This window comes from Pipistrellus kuhlii, unplaced genomic scaffold (genome assembly GCF_014108245.1).
Source record: "Pipistrellus kuhlii isolate mPipKuh1 unplaced genomic scaffold, mPipKuh1.p scaffold_m20_p_16, whole genome shotgun sequence".
In the NCBI taxonomy this organism is placed as follows: domain Eukaryota; kingdom Metazoa; phylum Chordata; class Mammalia; order Chiroptera; family Vespertilionidae; genus Pipistrellus; species Pipistrellus kuhlii.
The window spans coordinates 21,142,717-21,149,448 of NW_023425471.1; the positions used below are offsets into that span (position 1 = coordinate 21,142,717).

General features: G+C 39.8%; 1 pseudogene; it reads left to right on the top strand.

Moving 5' to 3' along the window:
• The first annotated feature begins 1,774 nt into the window (after positions 1–1,774).
• LOC118720211 lies at positions 1,775–5,922 on the top strand (annotated as a pseudogene).
• Positions 5,923–6,732: the final 810 nt, after the last annotated feature.

A 6,732-nucleotide genomic window follows, 5' to 3' on the forward strand; every position in this document is an offset into this window, starting at 1 on the left:
ATAATAAATGTAAGTTGTTTTACACAACTTTTTAGTAGTTTGTTACAACCACACCATGGAGCTAATAAAATATGTCTACATTCATTAGAAAATAAGAATATAAGAAAATGTTATTCAGGAAAAAAGGGAAACAAATAATTTTATGTTTGGATTAATCCATATATGTTTCATAAATTAGAAATTTTAAAGTTATTAGATTACCTAATATGTTAGTATTTCTCTAGCAGCCCTAAAAATTGCAAGTAAATGACAATTTGGGATAAATTCAAACTGTCATTTTAAAAATGCAAATATGATAATATGAACAATAAAGATTGATTTTTAAAAAATCAATGAAATATATATATATTTTTTAAAAGATTATTGACAAGCTGGAAGATAGGGAATATTTGCAATATATCACAAATAACTAATAACCCTAATACATAAGGGATTCCTGGAAATTAAAAAGACCAAAAATCTGTTAGGGGGGAAAAAGCAAAAGATATGCATGCACAGAAGAAATGAACCTTAAACTTTGGAAAAGATGCTCAACCTCACTGATAGTAAGAATGAATAACTTGGGAGGGGTGAACGCACAATACAATATACAGATGATGCACTATAGAACTGTATACCTGAACCCTATATAATTTTGTTCACTAATGTAATCCCAATAAAACTCATTTAAAAATGCAAATATGATGGAACCCTTCATTGATTGGAATTTGAGACTAAAGAGTAAAACATTACTGGATCAGACAGTGTTATAAGTGCTTTATATATGCTATGTTGCTCAATCTCCTAAATAAGCTTATGAGATGGATATTATTATGAAACTGAGGTTCATAAAGTTAAGTAACTTGTCCTGCACCACACATTTACACTAGAAAACTGATTCTAAAAGAATTAGTCACACATTATCTGTTTCTGTGTATGATTGTAAATACTTGTGCTTTAACACAGGATAAAATATCATAATCTTAAGAGACTAGCATGATTAAATGATCTATGAAACCATAATGCAGGTCAAGATACAGAATAATTCCAGAACTTCAGTAGCTCTTCCTATGGCCCCTCACATGTAATATTTCCTATTCCTTCAGATATAACCACCACAGTGACTATTTGATAGTGATGTATCAAATGCCTTTACCTGTTCTTAAAGCTCATGCAAATAAAATAATACAGCAATACTCTTTTTATAACTTCTATTCCAAAACAATACATTAGTCCATGCTATTGCATGCATCACTAGTATTTTTTTATTTTGTTTTTTTGAATATCCCAATGCATTAGTGTAGTGCACTATTTACTCCTTCTATTGTTGAACATTTGGGATTTCTGCAACTGGGTGTTATTAAGAATTAAGCTATCCTGAATATTTTTGTATGAGTTTTTTTGGAGGATATAAGCTTTCATTTTCCCTGGATGTATATAACCTGGGAACAGACTTTCTAAGTCATGGATATGTATATGTTAAGCTTTAGTGAATACTGCCAAATATTGTCCCAAAGAGGTTGTTTCAAGTTATACTCCCTCCAGAAACATATTAAATTTTCAGTTGCAAAATTCATGCTTTTAAAAGAAAGTTTGTATATACTTATGACGTACAGTATGATGATTTGATATACATATACATAGTGAAATTATTACTAGTTAAACTAATGAACACATATTCTCAAATGTTATCATAGTGTGTGTGTGTGTGTGTGTGTGTGTGTGTGTATGATGAGAGCACCTGAAATACCCTCTCTTAACAAATTCCAGGTGTTCATCATTAATTATAGTGATCATGGTGTACATCTTTAGACTTATCCTACATAACCGTAACTTTGTACTCTGACCAACATCTCCCCATTTCCCCCATATCTCCACCCACTGTTCCATGTATTCAGTTGAGTCCACACTTTTTAAAAATATATATATTTTATTGATTTTACACAGAGAAGAATTGAGAGGGATAGTTAGAAACATCGATGAGAGAGAAACATCGACCAGCTGCCTCTTGCACATCCCCTACTGGGGATGTGCCCGCAACCAAGGTACATGCCCTTGACCGGAATCAAACCAGGGACCTTTCAGTCCACAGGCCGACGCTCTATCCACTGAGCCAAACCGGTTTCAGCAGAGTCCATACTTTTAACCATAATGTTGAAGAAAGAAATAAAAGCCAAATCATATAGGGTTGGGTAATGAAAATCAGATAAGGATTTTAAGCTTAGAACTTATATAATCAAGTTTATTTTTCAGGAAGATGACTTGAGCTGTAATGTGGATCACAAATCATAAGGGCACAAAATGAGAGATACATACTTCAGTTCTATTGCAATAATCTAAGTGAAATATGATGGCCTAGACCAGGGTACTCTAGTGTAGTTGGAAAGACATTAATGGATTCAGCATATTTTTGAAGTAGAACTAGTATAGCTCTATTATTGCTCACAAATAGATTTAGAGGTAAAAGGAGAAATCATGTATAAATATCAGATTTGAGGCTTAATCAAACCAACGGTCATTGGTTCTCTTTCCATTCATTGAGATTGGGGAGAGAGAGAGAGAGAGAGAGAGAGAGAGAGAGAGAGAGAGAGAGAGAGAGAGAGAGAGAGAAAGAGAGAGAGAGAGGGAAGAAAAATGGGTTTTAGGGAAATATAGACTATTGTTTGGGACATATAGAAGAGCTGGTTGATTCCCTGTCCTATGTTCCTCAGTCCACCTGCTAGTTTACTTATTTATAAGTACTATGCACATGGCCAGCTAGCTACAAGCACCCGTGTCTTCCAACTTCTCTACTGAGATTCTATGCTCTGTCTACCCTCCAGTCAACTTGGAAGTGCTGGAGAATTGGCAATAGCAAGGGCAATTGAAAAACAGCACCCTGCCAGGATCTCTTGGAGGGGGGGCGGGATAAATGAGTGTTTCCTATAAATTGTATGTGGGGAAAGCATAAGAGATTTTATAGAAGAGTGGTTTAGATATCATTTTCTAATAACTAAAAGGGCAAGGGGATCCTTGTGAAGTAAGCTGGAATTGCACTGTCAGATGCCTCTGGAAGGAGTTATAAGTAAATAAACAGGATAAGACAGCATTTATTCATGTCAAGATAATTGCATATGATATTCCCAGTAATAGAGGTGGACTATATGATTTTGAAGAACTAAAAGTTCACAGGAAAGTAACCATGTATTAAATGTCTGCCAGGCACAGAAAATACATGAAAATAGATGATAACATTGTGAGTCAGGTAAGAACTGTGCTACTCTTGATATCTCTTTGGTTTCCTCCCTCTCTAAGTTTGGGGGTAGAAGGTAAGATAATAATAATAGCCACAAGGTGAGAAGGACTACAGATATTATGCAATGATGAAAGTAACCATCATGAATATCTTCAGCCCTACTGTAAATGTTAAGCTTTCAGCAGACCCCCATTTTGCTATTAAATGGGACTGGATATTTTAATTATTGTTAAAAGCTCTTCTATAATTGAAGAATGATAAAAAAAAAAAGTCATGTTGCTGGCTTGAATTTTTTCTGACCAACTGAATAAAATACAAAAGGACAAGGGTCATAAAAATAAAATTACTTTATGATTATATCCCATCAGTCATGTTTGTTCAATATATCACTTACATTTATATATACTGTTGTTTATTCTTACAAAAAATACCACTATATAAAATGTTTTGTCACTTGCTTTATTTATCTTAAAAATAGAAAATGGACATCTCATTTCTCTTTTCATTTCATTTCAGTACTTACAGCTCTACCTCATTCTTTAGTTGCTATTACCCCATGGTATGGCTGCACTATAATTAATTTCACTGCTCCTTTAATGGTGGATATTAAAGTCATATCTGATTCTTTATTACTACTAATGCTGCTGTAAGATATAAGATTCTCTCTCCTCCTTCTCTCTCTCAAACACACACACACACACACACACACACACACACACACACCACTACAAATGTGGATATACACTGAGTGGCTAGATTATTATGATCTCTGAATGCATAATAATCTGGCCACTTAGTGTATATCTACATAATAAAAAGCTAATATTCAAATTGTCCCCTCCACCAGGAGTTCGACCAGCAGGCAGGCTGGCCAACCACCCATGTCCTCTCCGCATAGCCAGGCTGGCTGGACCCCACCCATGCAAGAATTCATGCACTGGGCCTCTAATATACAATATATACTGAGTGGCCAGATTATTATGCATTCAGAGATCATAATAATCTGGCCACTATATATATATATATATATATATATATATATATATATATATATATATATATACATATATATATATATATATATATATATATACACACACATACCAGGGTCCATAATTACCGAACAGACAACTGGTCCATCCCCCAGCTCACAGGCTGATCAGGGGATGATTAATAGAGAAACGGAGGTGGTGCAGGGACTGGTGAGCAGCTGGAAGGCAAGCCTCTTGGTCTCTCCTCCTGGTCCTCAGACTCCAATCAATCTTTGCCAGAAGTGGAGCAGAACTGGAGACTGGCTTCCTTAGTAGTCCTGTGGGTTCAATCTCCAGAGGACAGGACAGGCACCTAATAAAGCTGCTGGCCTCCTAGAAGCCTTGGGTACTGTGGCTGCTTCCCTTCCCTAGAATCTCTACAAGAATGACAGGATACCGCCAGCAGCATGAGAGGAGACAAGGAGTGACTGCCTGCTTTTCTTGTGTTTCCTCCAGGTCACTAGAGCTGGCCCCCGCCCACCTCGCTCCAGATAAAGTGTGACCACTGCACACTGAAGGAATGTAGTAAAAATAAATAAATAAATAAATAAATAAATAAATAATAAAATAAACAGAATAACAAGGACTTCTGTGTTCTGAACCTTAATAAGAATATGGTACTTCACAGCACAAGGTGCTGGCAGTGACCATGTGTCCTCAGTATCTGCCTTATTTTGCTGCTAAATTTAGCCTCACTGTCACTGATGCATCCAGAAAGCTCTGTCACTTTCTCAAACTCCTTGGGGTGCATCCTGGAGAGCCAGAAGGAATGTGTGCGTCTATACTGCCAGCACCATGAGGAAGAGCCCGGATACCTGCCCCAGCTAGGACTGATATGCAGAGCGTATGCTGTGTCACCCCATTACCCCACCTCTGCATGGCCAAGTCTCCCCAGCAGATCATGGGCTTTTAGGTGAAGGATTACTTCGCCAGACTGCAGAACCTGCCCCCAGACAAGATTTTCCATGCCATTATGGCCCCGTGTTATGATAAGAAACTGGAGGTCCTTTGAGAAGGTGTTCCCACAGCTTTACATAATTCCCAGGGTTCTGACTGCATGTTAACCTCAGATGAAATTGTCCAGATAATGGAGCAAAGTGACCTTGTCTCAAATAACACGGCTATGGACACGCTGTTTGGAGACGTGAAGGAGGAGGAGGTAAGGGTCAATGAGGGTGTCAGCTCCGACGGGTACCTGGCACACATTTTCAGGCATATGGCCAAGGAGTTGTTCTACAAGGACATAGGGGTGCTCACCTACAACATCCTGAGGAACAAAGACTTCCAGGAGGTCACTCTTGAAAGGGATGAAGAGGATCTGCTACGCTTTCGGGCTGCTTACGGCTTTCAGAACATCTAGAAATGGTCCTGAAGCTGTAGAGGGGCAAGTTCCTCTGCACTTTATGGAGGTCCTAGCCTGTGCTGGGGCTGCTTAGGCACAGGGGCCAGGCTCAGGCAGACAACGGGCATGCAGACAGGGCATTGCTGCCACAGATGGAAGTCATCTAAGCTGCCATCCTGATGTGGCCTCCGGAGACCAGCGCCCATGTGCAGGAGCTGTATCAGGGTGGCTGGGGTGAGGAGGAGACTCCCTCCTGGCCCAGGCAGCCCTGAACACCACCTAGCAGGGCCCAGGGCAGCATTCCAGGACATCAAGTGGTAAAGGTCCAGCAGATGCCCAGCCTACAGGCCTCCTGAAGAGGAGTGTCAGACATGTGAAGGAAAGGCCTAGCATCTCTGTCATCACTTTGGTTTTCAGAATTCCTGCTCCCCTTCTGTCAGCTCCCTCCCTCTGAGGGGTACTGTCATCCTTACATGGGTACAACTGGAACATTTTATCTCCAGAGGATTGTCTCGATGTACGTATCCTTTTATCCAATGATCAAAAAAATCCCAAAGAACAAGAATGGAGACAGACTACTGTTCTTTAAGCAAACAAAACAAAACAAAACAAAACAAAACCTTGGAAGTGCCCTGGGAAGAGCTGAAGAGCTGAGACTTGTTTCTGTCCACACCCCTCAGAGAGATTGGATGAGGAAATGGCCTGGTTTGGCCCTGACTTTACCCACTTATGTTACTCTTGAAGGTGGCTTTGCCACAATGTGAATAAACTGCCACCTTTTGGAATAGGGGCTCATATGAAAGTCTGCATTCCCAACTTTTCTTGAAACAATCTATGTTCTACAGCTGTGGCCACCATCCTGAGATCAGGTCCTGTGGACCAGGTCCTGTCACTGGGAATCAGGGCCCCCTTTAACATTCAGGGATTGAGCTGAACTCACTTTTGGGGGAGGCCTGGCAAAGGTGACAGGTGTCACAGATGGAAGGATGGAGAATTGAGAGGCAGATACCATGCTCAGTCCCTCCCTGGGTGGGGTCAGGCAGTTTAAGGCCAGCCCTCCCCACAATTGGGTGAGATAGTGTCCTCTGTATTCACCTCTCACCCTGTGGACCCAGCCACTCCCCTCAGCTCCAGGCAGCCCTCTG